A 21,158-nucleotide genomic window follows, 5' to 3' on the forward strand; every position below is an offset into this window, starting at 1 on the left:
AAACCCCTATGCAGTAAACATGATAATTAATTTTTATTATTAATAGCACACTTTACAAGAATAAAAAAATTGACAAGATACCCTTTAATAATTTTCAGAATTTAATCAACTTTCAGGATAATTTTCAATTTAAGTTTGTGCAACTGCAACCATTATTCTTGTTCATTTTACATATGAATCATAAGCTGTAAAATCATAAACAGTTCCTATTGTTGCAAAACCCTGTGCTTGCTTGTGCAGATCTTTCGGTACATAGCAAAGCCTTAGACTTTGACACTGTTCCTTCATCACACAGCACCACCCATTAACTAACATTACTCACCTTAGTGAAAATGAATCAACTTTAAAGAACCCCCAACAACAGAGCTGCAGAGTAGGTTATGACAGATCATGCAACAATTCTGGACTGAGTTAGAACTGGAGGCTATCACTGCCCTGATATGTTGCAAAAGTAAGGGTTTTATAGACTAAAGACAGTCTGAGCTGTTTACACACAGAAGTAGTTGAACGGCACAAGACAGTATCTCCATTCAGGAAACTTCAGAGCTCCTTTGCTAAGGGACGCTCAGCATGTGTCACAGGCTGGAGAGCTCTGTGCAGAGGAGATGCTTTCCTCATCAGGGGAGCAGACCTGACAGGGCATTGCTGGGTGCCGTGGGTGACACATGGCTTGAGCAGATGGTGGTCTCCAAGACGTCTGTCAGCACGGCACAAACGTTACCCCCGTGAGTGTTTGGTGCAGCTTCTCACCCAATGCTATTTGCTTTGTACAGCAGCAGCTCCACTAGTACTGCAGCCATGGAACAAAGTCCTTTGTGCTGGGGAGAAAATCTAATCTAGTTGAAAGAACAAACAGAAACAAGACTGATATATATTACTGCAGTTAATTAGCAAGCAAATTCTGGCTAAGTCTGTGTGCAGCTATGCACTTTGGAAGGTTTAGCTGGAATAAAGAAATCTCCGAGGTTTCAGTGATGAAACACTGAAGAGTTTTTTTACTGTAGGTGGGGTGGAAGACCCTTGCAGTGTTTTTAGCTGTTGGACTTCAACAATGCTTTTAATTAAAAAGCCTATTCTTAGACTCATGTAACTGAGAGAAAATAAACCCTTTCCTTTAGAAACTGCATTTATGAACAGTTTGCAGAGTAGAGTTTGAAGAGTGAGGCCTAAATGTTTTTGAAATAGCAACTGTCACAGTCATGCCTGTATACCTGTTATTTGTAGTCCTGTACTTGTGTGAATTCCAACATGAAATAGAAAGACAAAGACATTAATGAGCAAAACAGACTACTTTCAAAACAGTCATGAGGGAAAGGATATTATCTTAGCCTTCTTTATTCCTAAATCAGAGAGGTCCACTAACACAGCACATTTGTTGTAGATTTTGTAGACAACCTTTTCCACTGCATGGTTTACTAAGTTGGGCTGACTCTTGAATTCCAGGAGATTAGACTCAGCCAAACAAGAACAGAACAGAATTAGCTGCCTTGTGTGATCTATGCCAACAAAACAGACATCAGCTTGACAACTGCCAGTCTGATAATCATCATGGAAAGCTAAATGCAGAAAAGCAACAAGGTTAAAATATTTTAGGACTGTTTAACAAGACTTCAGTTGCAATCTCACTGTCAGTGAAGGTGCTGTGGATCTAGTGGAGAATGGATTTATGAAAACATTGCAACAGTTTAAATTGCATTGTTTGCTTTGTGCCAGTTCTAAGTTAATATTATTCTCCTTACCATCAGCTGTGCCATAGCCTTCTATAGCATTGTACTGTCAGAGGAGAAAATATGAGAATTTTATTTTCTTGGACATAATATCAAAAACTTAGATGAGAGAAAGTAGTCTTTTGGCACTTATGAACCCTCTTCCTTCATTGTGATTTTTTAAAATAAGTTTCATCTCAGATGAGCTTTTGCACAGACTTCTCTGCTTAATGAAAATTATTCATTAAAATCTTAGTCTTTTTAATTGAAGTTACAGGAGACTTGAACAGTTAAGAAATTAATTTCACACCTTTTTGGCGATCATTTGTTTTTACTGTCCTTCATTTTGGACCTTGGCCATAGGCACTCCAAAGACATACATTGTTGTGGTGTGTTTTTTATTAGTAGGTTTATTGTTTGATTTGTAATTTGGTAGTTTCCTTATGCTGTTTTCCTTTTTGTTTCTGCCCTTTTCCCAGAACTTTCGTAATTTTTCTTAGATGCCAGTTTCTTTTTGAACCTGCCTTCTTTCAAGAAACTTCCCTGTTAGTTTTGTATTTCTCCAAACTTTATTAGTTCACTGAGACCGTTCTCCTGCCTTGGGATTCTTTATTGGTTTATACATTGTATTTCCCGCCTTGTTTTTACTCCCAATTCTCCTGACTTGTTAAACATTGTATCCTCTCCTTGGCATCTGCCCCCCCGTATATAAGCTCCTGTCTGCCCCTTGTTCAGGGTCCCGGGAGGCATAAGAGGGGAAGTTTTACCATCAAATAAAGTTACCCCGGGACCCATGTGCTGCTCTTTGTTTTACACTGCGTCTTCACTGGTAGCTGGGATTCAATGGGGCTCAAGGGGGGATCTTCCGCCGCACCCCTCCCCCTCCTGTCATCAGCTAGCCGGGAGGAGCGACAATGCATCTTACCTTTGACATTGGAAAGGTGTTCTCAAAACTAGTTTTTTCAACATTCCATTTCAAAGGGAAGAAAGCAGAAGATAGTGGAATCCAGCTACAAGATAACTGAAATACAGTTCTGAAATGTAGGACTATCTTACAACTGTTGAAGGAAAATGCTGCAATCACGAATTGAAGGACTAGAGATTAATCCTAAAAGGGTAGAAATAAGATCATGAAAAGAATTCATTAGAAGACTTCTTAATTATGTGGGATTATTAATATCTTATAAAATCCTCTGTGTATTCTTAGATAATTTAGCATTTCAGCATAAACAAAAGAAAACAAACAATAATTGTGTTACACTTCTGAAATCCTTTTGTCAACAGGCATATGGTAGAAACAGAATGGAAAATCACATTATCTAAAGGCTGCCAATTAAATCACTTAAAAGAGTAAAAAGTTTTTCACTTTGAGTGACAATTGATGTTTTCTGCTGTCCAAATGTTTCTGCATCTTCCCTGCCAAGAAATAGGAATAATGATTAATTTTGTGTAACTATTAAACTTTACTTCAGAGGGGAAAGAAAGGGAAAAGGGGAAAAACCCTGGGGCAAATCAAATCACAATGTAGCAATCTGAGGACTGAGGTCAATAGTCAGAGTGGATTTTTTTTATTGCTAAGTTACCTAGGATTTGATTGGTTTGATCCTCCTTTGACATGTAATAGAATATCAGAACTTTATCAGAAGGAATTTGCTACTTGATTTTATTGCCACATATTCCCATTTAACAGAACCCTGAGGTTAAATTCTGAGTTTGTCTACATGACCTAGTTAGCTGCAGAGTAGATGTTCTTTGTTCAGAGTGTACCACTAAGGTTGCAACTGCTGTATCACAGCACTGAGTAAAACATCCTGCTCCTGCAAGGTGCTGAGTGAGACTGTCACACAGAGCATATTCATTTTTCCTTATCTTTGGTGCTGTAAAGGATGTTTAGAATTTTACAGAAATTAATACAATAGTATTAGACCTAGAGTGGATAAATCTTCCACACGTCAAAAGAAAATTAGTGTGTTGCTATAAAACATGTTTGTGGCCAAAATCCATGCAAATTGTCATAAAGAGTGATTTACAAGTCACTTACAAGAAGAGCTGTAAGGAAGACACTTAACACAATCTTGCCAAAATCATGCAGATCTGACATAGCATGGTTTCTTTTGCATGAGTTGTACCTGCTGCATCGCATAGGCTTTATAACTTAAGGGATTCTTATATCTGTAGTGTAAATTTATATATGTGATAGACAATAAATGAAGATTAATAAAAGGTATGATTAATTTTTGCTGGTAATGGAAAAGCTTATGAGAAAAATCAGAGACTATTCAATTGAGTTGAAGTTTTACCTGCAAACTTATCCTTGCCAACAAAAATACTGTAGATCAAGAAAGCGTAATACGTGGTATTTAGTGTAACTGGCAAAGTAGCAAAGGATATCATTATAGCACAATAAATAGCTCAATAGCATAAAACCTGATATGACTATTTATATTGTCAGACCAAATGTAGACCTCTAAAGCTTTTTTGCAACAAAATCCTTATCTGTCTATCTATCTATCTATCTGTCTATCTATCTCCTTAAAAGAGCTTTTTTTTTTTTTTTGGTCCTGAAAACCTTGAAAGGTTATAATAATGATTCAAAATAAATAACTCTCAATTTTTCTCTTGTGGTCATCAATTCTACTTCTCTAAAGAACCTCATAAACACAATGGGCCCAGTGCCAAAACAAAAATTAAATGCTCACATGGTACTCAAGGGAAGACATACTTTAACTATGAAGTATTCTCACAAGAGCCTCATAAACCCTACATGAAAGTGAATGATCTACAGTTTGTGGCATTAATGTTTGTTGCTTTGACAGTACTTTTTGTCAAAATAACTACGATTTTCAAAGAAAGACTACTTAATTTTGACTATATTGCCTTTTTTTGTTGGAAAGGAGCTAATAATAAGTTCACTAAGTTTTGGGGGTAGTTTGCAGTCGATCTAGTTTGTTTTGCAGCAGTCAGATAATCCCTTCAAAGTATCATCTATTTGTCAGTTCATGGAATATATTAAAGCTATGTGGAAGCATTTAAAAAGAAAAAAGGTTGGTGAAGAGCAGTCCCCTGCATGTCAGCGCTTTCAAGAACTGAAAAAAAGAGATGCTTTGTTGTATTGTTTCCCCAAAATGCTTCTACTGTCCTTTCCCCTCTTCCTCATCTACTGTATTTATCTTTTTTCTTATACTCATTTAAGAAACTGCATTTAAAAAGCAAGTCAGGTTACATTTGTCAGGTATTGCTGCACTCATATTACTCTGATACTCTCTAGCTGCTCATTGCTTTTGTTACTTTTTGTTGATTTATAGGAGCTGGCTGTAATTTGCTAGCATGCGTTTTAAAAGAAGTGGCAGTTTAACATCAAAAGACACAGAAGCAGTAAAGGTCTCAGACTTGCACAAAGTTTCCACATACACAATATACTATTCTTTGTACTGCATATGCATAACAATTGTTTGAAAGTATTCAGCTTTGCTTGCCAATAACTTCTCAGACATGTATGGGCCTAGACCTTTTACATTTCGAGTTTTTTATTTGGTCTGCTTAAGAAGATGGACAAAAAATTCTTCATGGACTTCAGTGAGATCTGGATTTCACCCACAGTGAGTAAGAAACATAACAAAACCAACCAGAGTATCTGCAATATGCAATTCAATGGCATGAAATCTCAGAATACTGTGCCAGATCTTCTAGCATAATTTTCTTTTATTTACAGCTAAGAGAAAGAAAAATAAAAGTATTGCAGAAGCTTGCAAATTTCACTACAAAATATACAAAAAAATTATTTGGTTTGTTGCATTCTGCAGGTATCAAGATATATCTTGCTCAGCCTGCAGAAGAATACATGGAAAATATAATTGGCTGTAAACAAGGGAAAAATTTGGGCCATGTTTAGATAGTCAGCATCTCAGTGTCTTTTAGAAAGAGAGGTAGAGAATAATTTTGTCTTCTTTTTTACTGGGAGGCCTGAGGCATTTGAGTTCAGTACTTCTCTAGAAGCATCTGCTTTACAGCTGTAGCTGAAACTTTTCTGTAAGTCCCTGAAGTTATGGTTGGCTGTGGATTGAAGATTACTACTAGCTCAGGTAGTTGTCCACAGATACAACTCCATGGTGTTGCAGTTCTGAAAGCTATGGTTCCTTTTTGTATGCTTTCCTCAGCCATTCCTGAATAGTCAACAAGACTTGCCTAACAGCATCATCATTTCTGTAAGAGCCACCCCATTAAGAAAAATTAATATCATGGAATAATGCCTTTTCCAGCAGTACCGAAAACACTCTTCATTAGGAACTGCACCAGGATTAAGACTGAAGTCTGAAAGAATTTTACTACTGCTTACAGTGAAATCAGAATTTTGCCAAGTTTAATGTAACATAATCCAGGCCAGGATTTATGGGCACCCTGCATGCTGATACCAGGCAGCACAAAGCTGTATTTAATCAGATAGCGAGTGGAAACTCAGAGCATGCTGTCTGTGGCAAGTAGTTTCAATAAACAGTGCCTTTTAACATATTTTTAAGCATCTTCCACCATCGTTTTAGACAAAGAAAAAGCACTGCACTCCCAACTTTATTAATATCATTAGCTGGTTTTGGTTTTATTAGATAAAATTTATCCTCTCCCTGGTATTTTTTCAATAACCTCCCAGCTTCACTGATCAGCACTAAAATCTCTTACCTCATCTGTTCAGATCTCTTTCTTTGCCATTGCAAATACTTAGTTAACACCACCTGACTGCTAAAAATCAACTGTTCTATCCAGAATATAACACAGTTCTATAGTTATGAGTTCTTACAACCTAAATTTTCCAGCAGTCCGTATCTGATATTTGCTTCTTCCATAATCTTTGACAAATCCGTTAACTTTACAGATTCACAGCTTACATATCTGAAAAGCAGCTCCAGTAATAATTACCTACTTTTCACAAGTGTTGAGGGGATTAGTCAGTGTTTGTTAAGCACTTAAAGTCCCTCGGATGAAAGACTCTAAATTAAAAAAAAAAAATTTTTACTCAGAATTTTAAAGGTTAGAGTTATTGTTATTACAGTTAATCTGATTTTAAATGTTATGGTCCCTGCAAATTCACTTTATTTGTCTGTGATTGCTGAAGCATCTCTCTCCTCAAATAATGTCCAGTCTGTAAAACTAGTTCTTAGACAACTGTATCAAATTTGCCAAGCTACAGCTTTTATCCCTTTTGATTCTCCTAGCCTTTGTCTGCTATGTCTAAGTGCTCTGTTGTATTGTATCTTCTCTTTTAGTTGATGCTTATGTTTCCCTCTGACTGAAGAATCTTTGATAAACTGGAACTGAGTAAGTCTGGGATCTCAGTTATAATCTGCTTTTCAGTGTTCCATTAATTTCTATAGTTCTTCACAGAACAATTTCAGAATTTTTAGCATTTTTCCATTATAGATAATAAAACTGGATGCAAATGGACTCAGCAAGCCACAAGATACTCTTGCTCCTCACAGATAAGTATTTCTCTACCTACACTTGCGAGCATTTTTAGCTGTAGCTATGAATAAATATGAATCAAATAAATAAAGAGGCTTGTGACACTTGATTATTCACCCTAAAGTGAAAAGCAGTGGCTTTTAATGAAGCATTTAACCTATTTGTATGCTAAAATGACCAATGTTTTCTCTATTCTCTTGCTTGTACATTAAATAAAAGTACCATGAATGGATACTTTGCTCCATTTTAGTCCACACAAGCATCTTACATAGCAATATCAGACTGTGTTCACAGGAATAGCATGTAAAAATCTATGTGTTCTCTTGTCATAGGGATACATATAAAGTTTTTGGGAGTCTGTAGTTATTAGTCAGTAGCCTTTCTATGTGCCATACATTTGTAGTTTCATATGCTTTAGAATTCCTGTGATCCCCAGGCAATAACAACATCTTTCAAGAATTTCTTTCACAGGAACTTTTTCTTTGTGTCTCCATATTGTTTTGCTTTGTTTATTTCTTGCCCAGAATCATGCTGAGCTGGAAGGGACCTGTCAGGATCATGAAGTCCAACTCTTGGCCCTGCACAGGACACCCCAAGTCACACCATGTGCCACAGCATTGTCCAAATGCTACTTGCACTCGCTCAGGCTGGTTCTGTAACCACTGCCCCGGGGAGTCTGTTCCAGTGGCCAAACACCCTCTGGGGCAAGAACCTTTACCTGATACTCAGACTAAACCTCCCCTGACACAACTTCAGGCCATTCCCTTGGGTCCTCTCACTGCACACCCCAGAGAAGAGATCAGGGTCTGCCCCTTCTCTTCCCCAACAGAGATTTTGTAGACTCCAATGAGGTCTCCCCTCACTCTCATTTTCTCTTTCAAACTGTCTAGGACAACATTTAAAAACACTGACTCCTTGCTTCCTTCCTCTGGGACCCCAGTCTTTATTTTCACCTCAACAATGGGTAAACTTCAATTTAAAAAAAAAATATTTTTATTCTGCATTAGTTAGGGCTCTGTAGCCTGATTTTTTTTCCCACCTAAAAATATGTATATTTCCTACTTAATGAAATAAAGTCTATTCTTTACCTTGTCCTGTTTTTAAGATAATGACAAAGACAAGTGATCATGATAATGATCAGTGACAAGAAAACTAAAGATTTCTTATACAATTAGAAAGCACTAATATCATATGCATATATAGCACATATAAATTACATGATGTAGAAAAACAGAGATGGACAGACTTTCTGTGGTGTCAGCCTTAGTGAAGTTGCAACTGCCAAGAAATGAACCTTCACTTTATCTTTAGAAGCTACGCCATAATGTTGCAGATCTAAACATGAAGATGTTTATTCTGACATTGAAACTACATTTGCTCACACTTTAATCTTATGCCATCCCTGCCAGCTGTATCCATAAACAACTGTTCTTCCTTCATGGGACTTATAATCTTGCAATGCAGGTGTTTGAAATTAACTTGAAGACATTTCAAATGAATATGATCAAAACTAGTTTTGCTCCTGTTGTACTATGTGGACTTTAGTGTCCAGTACTGCCAGACCACGTTCATTCAGAAACTCTGCGTGTGGACAATTTTCATGCTTTAATACCAAGTTTACTTATCTTAAGATATTTGAGATTACAAGGGATTCAGCAGAGGAATACAACAGTAATGTGAAGAAAATGCAACACAAGCATAATAAAGCAATTGCTGTACACAGTCGAATAACAACAAAAATCTAATTCCTAATCCAAGTGTCCCTACGGTTTCCATCACTGGAGTGGTTGGTTGAAGCCAGCTCATACCTGCTGCTCTGAAGTATGTTTTCTTGGTTCCTCAGTTTTTGTATCCCTATGTTGGGCTGAGTCACTTGTATACTTCTCCCATGAAGCTCTAGCTGTCTTAGGATGGCATCCACACCTTTTTGATTAGCTTATGGAAGGATAATTACACAACTCGTTGATCCACTCCACTTTCAGAGCCATTGGTTAAACCAAAAGCCAGCCTCATGCCACCTTTGTGTTGGGGTAAATTCTGCTTTCTTTACAACAGCTGCAGTAAGGAAAGTGCTCTTCCCTGAGCCTCAGGAACACATCTTTGCCCATCTCCTCTGGGTTTCTCTATTGTGGGGATTCATTGATCAGTTACAGTTGATGTGATCTGACCCTTAGTGATTTTGCAGATATTTCTACAGACAGAGGAGAACAATTATGTTAACATAGATGCACTTTAGCTAATGCAACAGTGAGGTCATCAGGAAGGAAAGCAGCAGGCATGGTACTGGCTGTTATACACATATCATACCATTCTGAGGAAGCAGGCAGTATAATAAAAATTCAGATGAGATCTATACATTAGACTAAGTACTTCTAGCAGTGAAGTCAGAGTGCATTTGCCACCCAGGATGCTTTTTATGCTTATCCTTTCTTGACACCCTTTTTTTTTCTAAGTGTCTCTGACAACACTGTCATGACAGGACACTGGACATGTCAAACCTTTTTTCTGAGCTGGTGCAGCTGTTCTTACATTATTAATACAACAGGAACATCACCAAAGTCACTAACGAGCATAATCAAACTTGAGAAGTGTTTTCATCCAAAAATATTTTAAAATAAATACATTCCTTAAACAGATGATGGCCATTTTCTTAGATTACCTTGGACAGAAAAGATGAACAAACCAAGACTGATATACTTAAAACATGCCGAAGTTTTATTTTAATTCCTTTCAAGCAAGGATCTCAAAGTAAATACAGATCTAAGACCACAGAATTCCTCTGGGAAGTACATTTGACTCTGAATTATTCTAATAGCTTTAAAAATGCATAAATAAGTTAAATTAATTATTCCACTAAACTCTGATAGAATATTGTTCTTACATTTGACTTGGAGACCTGAATAGACCACACAGTGCCTGAGTGAATCAGTGGCATATAAACACAGCTTGGAGCAGTTGCTATCACAGCAAGGTTATAAACTTATTACCATAAGTTAGGACAATATATGTATTTATGTGGTCTATGTATAAGTGAATAAATGCTAAAAATCTGTATTCTTGGACATGGAATTTCTGTAATTTCTGTTGGATATGCAATCTTTTGTCCCCAGGCAAAGTAGGCATTACTGACTTTCTGGGACAAAAAGCAAAGTAGGCATAGAAAGACTACTAGGCAAAGTAGAAAGCAAAGTAGGCATTACTGACTTTCTAGGACAGATCCCTCATCAGAAAATATATTACAGGAATTGGTAAATACCATTATTACTTTTGCTAATTTTTGTAAGATACTATTATTTTTAATGGTAGCCTTAAATTTTTGTATGTGTTTTGTTAATTTTAGCTACTTTTGTCAAACCCTGTGCTCTCAAGAATTCTCCTATCAGAAATACAATGAGTTCTACATTGTGGGTGACAGTTCTAGATTAACAGGTCAGTAGTATTGTAAAAAGGTTGTTGACAACTCTGACAGATTGCTTTGAGTTTTAAGAGCTTCCATGTACATCTGGCAGAAGGACTGGATGATACAAAAGATAAAACTTTCTAATAAATCTTCAGGAGACTAAAAAATCTAGTGGAACAGTTGAGTTAGTGGAATGAAGTGGTATAAGCCAAATTTTTATGGCATGTTGCCACAGTGTTCCCAAATGGCTTTAAAATTAAACAAGGAGACAATGTGTGTTTATTGTGGAGCTATATGAGCAGCCAGAGAAAAAGAATTAAAGGCAAAGATGTTTTGAGTTGTAAGGGAAATCAAATCAAAAGGGCCATATCCATATCACATCACCACTGGCTGCTAAGGCTTTATTATATATAACAAATAGGTTTGAAACAAGCAAATCACTTTTTTTTTTTCCCCCTGTAAGTCTGTTGCCTCATTGCCTGCTGTGGCAGCTAGGTAATGGAGATTACTTCATGCTCAAGTGGGAATGAATAGGCTACTGTGTACAAGTCTGTTGGGAAGAAAAATATTTTGGCTATCTTCATCTCAGATCACAGTATTTTTGCAGAGATTTGAAAGCAGAGTCACTAGGTTGCAGGGAACAGGGTGATGGAGTAAATAAGATAACAATACATAGTTTGGATAACATTAAAAATAGTATTAATCTAAGTTATTTTTTATTCCTTTAGAAATCTCACATTTTACTGTTTCTTTTTCACCTGTGTTCAATCCATGGCAGCCTCTGCTGCTTTGGGGCTACAAAAACAAAAACCCCACTATTTTTCTTGGGGATAGCTGTTGGTGCTGAGACTAAGATCATTTAGTGTTCTTCAGCTGGCAGCATCTTACACTGTGAAGTTCCCACCTCACAAATGACATGACAATGTTCCACCACAGAACAGTGAAAAACAAATCCCTACACTTCTGTTTCAGGACAGGTTAGACAGATATGACACTGTAAGTGTAAAGCACTAATAGGTTCCTTTGTCCCTGCAGTAGTGTCACACTAGGTCGGGAACTAAGCCTGGACAGAGAAAAATGGAAGAGCTTGAGAACAGAGACTAGGATAAAAGAGTGATAAAAACCAATTTAGCTGTAATATAGCAGCTGTAAATTTAACTGTGATGGTAGAATATCTATAATTAGGAACAGGATAGAGAGGCAGAGAGTATAGAAATAGCAAAAAATCTACAAGATTTTGGTGGAGTTTTCTGAATATGATGGATTATTCTAAAACGGAAAGAACATTATACTAATGAAGACAGGTCAATTATTTTTATAATGTGTAATCAGGTACCAAAACTAGGTCAAGACAAAAATAACTTAGAGGGTTCTCATTGAAAAAATTTAAACAAATTTACTACAACTAGTTGGGCTAGCAAAGGTACTTCCCAAACCAGAAGATGATAGCATTAAGTCAGTATGGTGTAATTTTGGCTTTCAGATGAAACTGCTTGGTGATCAATAAGTGCTCTTGTTGTGTGTGTGAAACGAAAAAACTGGCATGAACTCTGTAGAAATGCTCAGCAACAGGTCATTAACAATTCTAAGAATATAAATAAACCAGAACAAAGGAAAGAAGCCTTGGGATTTATCTGAGATTTCCCCCATTAAGAGATGTGGCAGTATACACTTTGCTTATGCCATCTGCACAAGTAAGGAACTCAGTCCAGTGCTCCAGGCACTGCTATATTAAATATTGATAGGAATTCACTGTATAGTAGATTTCTCCTTCTAAGGAACTGCTAAATAGTTAATGAGGTGTTAGGCAGCTGAGTCCATCCTGGATGGGCGATTCTTTCAGTAACAACAGTTTGTTTGCCCCTTGAGGGTTCATTTTTTTACTATCTCGTACAACAAAATATAATTTGACTTAGGCTTATTATTTTGTAACCTAAAAAAATATATGTGAATTGATTACTGTCTTCTAAATGATCTCAACACCTTTGGAAATCATTCCCTGCTCATAAATAAACAATGAACAAGTAGCTAGTCAGCATCTGTCTGATGAATTACAGTGTTTGAAGCATCACAGTCAATATGATCTAGTCAATAATAGACAGCAGCAAAAAAAGATACCAGCCTACCAGGCAGAAAAATGAGTCTTTCTGTTACTTTTACTCATTTCTTCCTAGCCACAGTGAATAGATATACCACTGCACGTTCTAAACCCATGCTACTACAGTGTCAAGACTCTCAGTACACTGAGCCAATTTTTTGCCAGCTGTGGGTTCATCAGCTGTCAGCTTATTGCTTCTTTGTTAAAAAATTAGAAGGGGAGGGAAAATAAAGTGCTTTCTTTCCTAAGGATTTTGTGTTTAAAGATGGAGGCAACTGGAACCGAGATCTCTTTATCTATCTATAGAGCAATACAAAGGTAGAAAACATTTCCTTCACAGAAAGCTACTAATATTCTTCTGTCAGGCAGTGAAAGAAGAAAGTGATTCTGTGAATTCTCAGGAGCCTCCATGTTTGGGAAAGTGTATATTGTTTCTTTACTGAAACTGACCTCAGGTCAGTTTTGGCTTGTGGCTTTCACTAGTACAGAGAGGGAAATGCTCATGGGCAATAGTCACCAGCTTAAATCAAACCCAAGTCTTCAGCTACAGAACATCTGTTCTGTTGTAGACACAGAGGTCTTGCTGCAGGTGGACAAGACAAAAGCAAGTGCATGGAGAGCAGTGACAATCTCCACGGGCTTTCCAAGTCACCCATTACAGCATGCTCAGCTTTTCACCGCATCTCTATGTAGAGTAGCTTCTCCTGCTCAGTTCAGTGGGTAAACATCGGTCATTGCGTGGTTGATCTAATATTTTTTAAAATACAGTAGGCATTTCATAGGTACTCTAAGAGAAAAGACAGTAAGAATTAATAAGATTTGGTAGTTGTATGGAGGGGTGTATAAGATACAAAAATGTAGCATGTTTTATGTAAGTTATTGAAACATTTGCTAGAATGGGTAGGCACAATCAGTTCAGTGCAGAAAACAATAACATAGCTGACTATGCAACACAAGGTATGAGGGATTACCTTGTAGCAGATAAACTAAATGTTTTTGTAGTTGGACCACTCTCTCTCCACATTACCTTGAACAATCATAAAATATTATCTACTCCATTGCACAAAAACTCTTGGTATTTCTGCTATAACAGGACGGTCCTGAACACATTGCAAAAACCAGGCAGATTTTGCAATATGCCATAGAGAGACATAAAGAGAAGGACTGTCAGAACATAAACATTTTATAAAGTAATAGATTGGTGTTACAGTGAGTAAGAAAATCTGAGCACTGACAGACACCTCTCAAATTAGTGATGTAAGAAACTGTTGGGCTTGCATTTTTACTTCTTACAAGTTGTACTGTTTTCCCAACACAATATGTCTGAATATTAAGGAAAATGATTTATCTGAATACAATATTACTATACCTCAAATATTGTCCTCTGATCAGTTTGTCCCAAAGCATTACTTCCACAAAATAAGAAGGGATGCTGACTATTTAAACACTGGTGCAAAAAAAAAATAAAAATAGAAGAATGCATATTTCAAGCCTATCAGGCCTTCTCTCCCAGGGCTACTGAGCTGAATGGAGAAAGTTTGTGGGTTTTGCTAGCAGTCCACAGGAATATGGGTGTTCTGTGTTGTTATTATATCTACTGATCATGCTGACAGCACCTTTTTAACAAAAAGTGCTGCATTTTAGTCTTTTCCCCTGTCCCATCCATATCTGTGGATAAATATGGATGGGACAGGGGAAAATAAGAGCAATGTTTGCCCTTTTCTGTCACTGCAGACACTCTCTTCTGCTGTGCAGCTTTTCTCCTACTGTGGTCTTTGTCATATTTAACAGAGAAAAAAGTAAATTTGGCTTCTCATTCACACATTTTTTCCCCCTCATAAAGTCATAATTCTACAGAGAGCAATCTGATTACCTAGGAAGCAGAGCACAACACAGTAGGTTGCAAGCAGCTGATACAGTAATAAAGAGTGCCTAGAGCAGACAGGACTTTTGCATTACCCTTTTAGGTTCTACTTTGAGTTATGATGGAAAGAACATAGGATGAAATTAGCCCTACCGGATCAGACCAAACCATCTAGGACAGTGTCTTGTCTGTGCCAGGGAAAAAAAGCAGGCAATAGGAGAAATTACCTATAAACACAGTGTAAATTTGTAAAGCACTTTTCCCATGCTGAAGCACTGTGATGCACCATGGAAAGTGACAGAAGCTGAAGCTTTCTTCTCAACCTAATGCAGAGGAATTGGTGCCCAGGGGAGGTGAGGTTTATGTAGTTTTTTCGAAAGTTCCCCCCCAAAAAATTAAGTAATGCTGAGGAAGCTTCTGTGCTTACAGCTTCATGCAGTTCAGAGAGGAATATCAATTGCCTGTCAATAGCAACAGTCTGTAAGTTACAGCAGTGATGACAACAGTTCTTAAAGAAACTACTTCAAGGATTTGTTTGCTTGAATAAACGTACATGTTTCTACTAAGTCTTCACCAATGGCTGCTCACCCTGGAATACATGCCAACAACAGTTTAGTGAGGCAAACTTTCATGAAGACCACCAGACCCTGAAAGCAGTGACATGTGGCTAAAAAGCAGATATTCTGAACAATTTGTCTGAGAATGACAAATGCTTGTAGAGGTTGTTCTTTACAGTGTGGTCTGTTTACTGGGCTGAAGTGAATAAAGTAATAATGATTAAATAGCTGTTAAGAGAGTCTGTCTGAGATAGTGCAGGCTGAAGCAAACCTCACCCGTCCAAGATGTGAATAAACTGGAGGGCAACACAGAGAAGCCATTATAAATAATCCTGTTGTTACAGTTGCATGCTGGAATGAACCACTGTCAGCAGGACAGATAGCAAAAAGGGTTAAGGAGAGAAAAGAGGGATTCTGATACTTTTAGGAGAGTAACGGCTTTGGAAAGCAAGTATGCAAATAGGAGTGATGGAGCTGTAACTACTCTGAATCCCATGGAGTCTGTCCTGTAGTTCAAGCACAGCAAATCACACGGCTCAGATAAAACCCATCCAAGGGTACCAAAGAAAATCAGCCTTTGGAAATAATAGAAACAGCAATGAGGAAGCTGAATGTAATGAATATGACACAAAGCAAAAGAAGGAGCAGTTGTTTTTCACTCAGTATATTTGCAGAATTCATTGTCAGAGTGGGGTCACAGAAAGATACCCAGAGACAAAGTAGGGCTGGTTCATGCAGTGACTTGATGATAACTCTGTGGTTATCCAAGTGGTAGGTGGTCTGCTCTGAAGTAAAAAGAGACTTGAGAGGGAGAGAAAGTAGGTTAGAAAAAGTGTCCCATGCTTCAGCCACCTGTACTACTAGTGATGTCTGCATCATAAAATTTGCCTTCTCTGTGGGATCAAGAGCCAATGACTATTTCTGAAAGATCAACACTGTCTGCTCAAAACTGTTTCTCTTTAGTGCATTTCTCTACTAAGTTTCTGATCTATGATAATCTCCTTTAGTTTTCTCACAGCTAGTGTATTTCTGTGACAGAATCTGCTGACCAGTGAATCAAGTCTGTGCTCAGCGGCAAATGCATTCTGAGACCAGCCTGTGGTGCTTCTACATTGGTGTGCATAGTAGCAGTCAGGAAGAGCAAAGAGTCAGGAGGGATTGTAAGGTCAAGTCTGGTTTCAGGGCTACTGTGTGAGCACAGTCACAGAGACTGAGTGGCACAGCATGTGCATCATGCACAGTCTTCTTTAGGGAGACAAAAAGAGAAGGGAGGATTGCATTTGGTATAAGCTTCTTGATGGGACAGTGATGGGATGAAGTCTTTTGGTGGTCTTTGGATCCAGATTGATGAACCCTGGAGAAATAAAAGTTAAAACAGTTCAGGAGAAACATATCATATGCCACCTTCAGCCACGTATAGTGATTGGGTAAAATTCAATATTTTTCTAAACTATTTTGGGAAAAAGCCAAAGGTCAGATGGAATTAAATCTAGGCCTAGATTTAGAGATTAATGTAACATTTGTGAGTATGTGTGTAGGAGAAGACATGGGATTGTTGTTGAGTGAGAAAGACAACCTAATTAGTAATAAACAGCACCTTGGTGTCTAAATGGCAGCTAGGAAGAAATGGAGGTGAGTCCTATAAATCAATAATTTAATCAGTAACTTGAATGCTAAGAAAGTGACTTTCAAATTATAGTAAATAAGGGGAAAAGATTATTAAGTGGGAAAGTTAAACCTCATTCTTAACAGACCTCACAAAATATGAAGATTGGTAAACAGTTCAAGTGTAAATTTTGTACATGGACATAAAAGGCTAATTAATGCACAAAGGTAGGCTGGGACTGAGTAGCAACCCTGGTGTCAATGCCTGGAAGCAGCAGTGAATATCAAGCAGAAAACAAGCCAGCATTGCAGATACATCACAAATAAGGGGAAGTGCACACTGGCCCTGGCCAGCAGGTCAAGGGGAGGGACTATACACACTTTCCTGATCTTGTGACGCTGGACTTAAAATAATGCAGGTAGGTTTGGGTACCAAATCAAGTGGGGTAAGGGAAAGAGTATCAATCAGGAGTATCAAGCTAGGTAGGATCATAGAGCACATGACCTTCAAAGAGAAATATTGGCTTGTTCAGCATAATACAGAGGTCATCTAATAGCAGTCCATGGCTGCTGGAAGGGATTTTATAATTTCTTGAGTCAAACTCCTTCCTTTAGAAGAAAATAACCTCAGAAGGAACAATGAACCCTTACTGCAGCTGGGACATTCAGATTAAATGTTTGGGCTATCTTCCTAGAAAAAATGGTAAGTACAGTACAGGAGTAGTGAAAAATTGTGCAACTTGACTAGGGAAAGTGGCACACTACAGCAGGTGATAAACTTGCTTCAGGGCAGAGGCCGAACTGGGTGTCTTCCAGAAGAAAATTCCAACAAACACTCTCTGAATCAATGACTACCTCATGCTTCAGTATAAAATTTTCTTCACACATTGTATGTTGCTTCATTTCCACTGCAGCAAATGGATGAGTTTGTATGAAGCTCAAATGCTACTCCCAGAGTGTTCATTTAAATCTCCTGTGCTTGAAGAAAAGACTAGCAAATGAATTATGCTTCTGTACCTTGACAGAAGACCTATAGCTCAGGGTAAAACCTATTTTCATCTTGTTGTGTCCTGTATTCCCTTTGCCTGGAAAAAGTACATGCTTTGCTTTGCAGTGTCACTTCTTACGAGAGGATAGTCTTAAGTTAGTAGCAGCACCAAAGATCAGGAGATTAGGAAGAAAAACTAATTGCATAAACAACCCAAATACTGACAATTCTACACCAGGGCTTTTATCAGCTCTTTTTTTATCAGAAATCAATCCATCCCTTCACAGTTTACTTGTTAATAGGATAAAAAATTAGTGCTTGCAGTAGTAAATATGAAAACTATAGCTATAATTCATCAGTCCCTTTATCTCTGATAAGCTTGTATCATTCACAATAGAAACTTCATGTATCTCTCATTTTACCACTGAATGTGACATTTATTTCTATAAACCATTTATACAGATAAACCTACAAAACTGAGTCTGCAGACATACCTGGAATATTTTCCCAGAGCTATACTGAAAATACTTCATTGGTCATTTTTAGCTTGCATAGCTTCATCCAGCCTCAGAACCAAACTTTAATTGGTTGGAAGCACTTTTCTTTACGGGTATTATAGTGTTACAATATTTGGGTCTCAGCTCTCTTTGTCTGAAAATTTTTATTGTCTTTTGTCTTCAGTGTATGATTTCCTTGAACTTCAACAGGAAACCTAAGCTTAGCTAAGACATACTTTTCATATTTTCAACAACAGTCTCCAGGCTTTATTCATAGTCATTTAAGCTTAGAGCTTAGAAGATTATGTATGATTAACACACACACACACACACACACACAGACACAGACACAGACACACACACACACACACACACAACAAAGCGAGAAACCAATACCAAAATCAAAAACACCCCTGACAGTTAAATCATCCTCCACATTCCACATTAGGACTTTTCAGAAGACTGTTGTTTAGCCAGCATCCTAGGACATGTCTAGTGCTCCAGAAGTGTGGTGATAAGATCAGACTGATGCTCTAGGACATATATGGAAAAGGGGGAAGGGGGAAGGGGGAAGGAAGGGAAGGGAAGGGAAGGGAAGGGAAGGGAAGGGAAGGGAAGGGAAGAAAGAGAAAGGAACAACAATCCAAAGACATCTCTGTGAGACTGAGCTTTGCTTGATGCAGTTGTGAGAGGTAAGGCCTGGCTCTAGAAATGCTGCTTCCCCAGCTGACAGCACTGTCTTGTGGATTACCCAGACTTTCATTTCCTGGGTACTGGCTCTCATGGACCCACACGCAAACCTCAGCTGCTTGCCATGGCAAGCACCTTTTCAGCTGTCTCCTCTGCCCCTCTCTCTGGCCACAGTTTGGTGTAAGTCCGGCTGCTTCCAGGCCAGAGGGATGCACCAGCAGCAAGAGAGTGCTGTCTCCAACTGGCCCTGTTGCTAAGTGTGGAGAGGAGACAGAAAGAGAGGGAGAGGGGACCTGTCTCTGAAAACCTGATAATCCTGTTACTGTCCAAATTTCCCACACTTGTAGCATGGCCCTGATGAAGCAGCACAACCACATCTGCTTCATGTCACTATACTTTTCTCACCTATCTCTGGCTGTCAATTTCTTTTTACTTCTTTCTGTCTTATTTGATGTCTGCTGATGGCTCTTTTTTTTCCTTTCTTTCTATTTTTCTTTCTGTCTCAATATATTTTTTTTCTATTTGGAGGTTATTAAGATTTAGTCTTTTCTCTCAGAGTGTAGCCCTCCTTGCCCTGTCATGAAATGAAATCATATTGAACAAAAAGGCTTTACTTGGAGCTCAGACAGGAATTAAAGACAGCAGTTTTAACAAGAACATATATAAACATCTCCAGACTTCTTGTACTGCCAATGTGAGCTTCCTTACTAATGTGAAAATACCGGCAATATATTTTCAAGATAGGATACATATTGCTTTGCAACTTTTAGGTATGAAATGTTTTGCAGCACTGTGAATGCCTCTCAAAGACAGAATCACATCTAATCTTCTCACAGCCCTTGCTATCTAACCATGTATTTCTCCTTGCAGTGAATGTATCTCAAGAAATTCCTTAAAATGTATTAACCATGTATTATTTATGTACAATTACAAGGGACAGAAGTCCTAATTTTGCAGTGTATTGCTGCTGATTTAATCAGTGTACATTTGCAAACCTGTAAAGCACACACAATATTTCCCTTCTGCCTCCTGCTTTTTCTTCATGTCTGTTGACCACATGGATAATGCTGGAGCTGCTAATTCTCTGCTTGCAGTGATTAATGCTCTTGCCAGAGCACTCATTACTAGAAAGACACTGAGGATCAAACCCATACCAAGAGTAATGCAGCATAGCACCAGCTGAAGAGACAAGAGTTGTGCCTCCCTGTGCCAGGGCTGTATTTATTGCTAAAACCATCTCCAGCACAAAGATGCCTTGCCATGTTTATTCTGTGCCACCACATCCAGTATAATCAGGAGAGAATAAGAGACAAAAGGTTTACACTGTTGTTTTTATGTCTGCCAATAACAAGATTGGAGATTCACAGTATCTGCAGCCAGTCAGTTCATCAAAGTGCTCTTCAGTTGCACAAAGCATTCCATCTTAGTTTTGCATCCTATTGTGCATTTCAGGGGATCTTTCAATGTGCTCTTCTAGGCAGTGTTAGCAAACTTAGCAATATGCACTCTTGCCTTACTTGCTGACTGTCTTAAAAAAAGAAAATTAAATACATTTCTCATATGGCTATAATGCGGAACTTTCCCACACCATTAAATAAAATGTTACTCTAGTTTATTTTGGCATTTTCTAGGAGAAAATTTTCTTAAACTAAACTTATTGATTTGTGTAGGGACATTTTGCTAGCGCACATCATATTTTCCCCCCACACATATAATATTTCTGTTTCTGTGCCAGAAACTCACCTAGGGTAGAAAATCAGCTGCCTCTCCAGCTCTCACCAGAATAAACCAAGAGTAATTCTTCTGAAGCCCAAGGAGTTAAAATCAGTGTACAGATGAAAAAATCATGTTCTGCCTGATCAGCCCTGTAAAAGAAATCAAGATACAATCTTTGTTAGAAACAACTAAGTTAGAGAAACTTATTTCTTACTATGGTTTTTCATGCAGCTTAAGTGGTGGAGTACAATACATAATATCAGTAACATTTTATGAGTAACTAAGAAAAAAAATATTGCCCGTGATGTGCATTTCTTTGTGCAGCAACAACCACAAAAAATAAGTTCTTTGAAACAATAATATTTCTTTGTTAATGTGTTATGCACATACCTGTGCATTCACATAGGTGAACGGGAGGGCAAAAGGAGCCTTAGTGCAAATGTGATAGCCAGAGTAGAGCAAACACAAAGGAAAATTATACTGAAAGACAGACAGAAAGGTTTAATGTCAGTCATTGGAGCTACTGGAACTGATACTTTGAGCTAGTGTTTCTTACCATTAAGGCTTTCTTCTCTGTCTTCCT

At 37.9% G+C, this 21,158-nt stretch overlaps 1 long non-coding RNA gene across 1 annotated transcript; it reads right to left on the reverse strand.

Annotated features, from left to right (window-relative positions):
- Window positions 1-640: 640 nt before the first annotated feature.
- Window positions 641-20,724, reverse strand: LOC120513745. The gene is made up of 3 exons (XR_005630352.1): window positions 20,603-20,724; window positions 2,632-2,814; window positions 641-836 (listed from the first exon to the last, which is right to left on the reverse strand). It is a non-coding gene; the product is annotated as an uncharacterized LOC120513745 (long non-coding RNA).
- Between the last annotated feature and the right edge of the window lie 434 nt (window positions 20,725-21,158).

The sequence above is a fragment of the Passer montanus genome, unplaced genomic scaffold (genome assembly GCF_014805655.1).
Source record: "Passer montanus isolate IOZ18808 unplaced genomic scaffold, ASM1480565v1 scaffold87, whole genome shotgun sequence".
In the NCBI taxonomy this organism is placed as follows: Eukaryota; Metazoa; Chordata; class Aves; order Passeriformes; family Passeridae; genus Passer; species Passer montanus.